Source organism: Eimeria mitis, genomic scaffold, assembly GCF_000499745.2.
Source record: "Eimeria mitis Houghton genomic scaffold, Emh_scaff5655, whole genome shotgun sequence".
Taxonomy (NCBI): Eukaryota; Apicomplexa; class Conoidasida; order Eucoccidiorida; family Eimeriidae; genus Eimeria; species Eimeria mitis.
In genome coordinates, this window is record NW_013573914.1 from 1 (window position 1) to 337 (window position 337).

The following is a 337-nucleotide window of genomic DNA, read 5'->3' on the forward strand; positions in this document are numbered from 1 at the left end:
CCTGATCTTTCTGCTGCTGCTGCTGCTGCTGCTGCTGGAGTGTCTGCTGCTGCTGCTGCTGCTGCTGCTGTTGCAGTATCTGATGCTGCTGCTGCTGCTGCAGGCTGAGGATCAGCTGCTGCTGCTGTATGGAAACAGCGCCTCCTGCTGTTTCCAGCAGCAGCAGCAGCAGCAGCTGCTGCTGCTGCTGCTGCTGTTGCTGCTGAGGAGGAGGAGAGAGAAGCGCAGGGCAAGACAGAGAAGGAGCAGCAGCAAAGCCTGGGGTTGTGTGGTTTTGCTGCTGCTGCAGCTGTGCGTCTTGCTGCAGCACCGGTAGTTCCTGCTGCTGCTGCTGCTG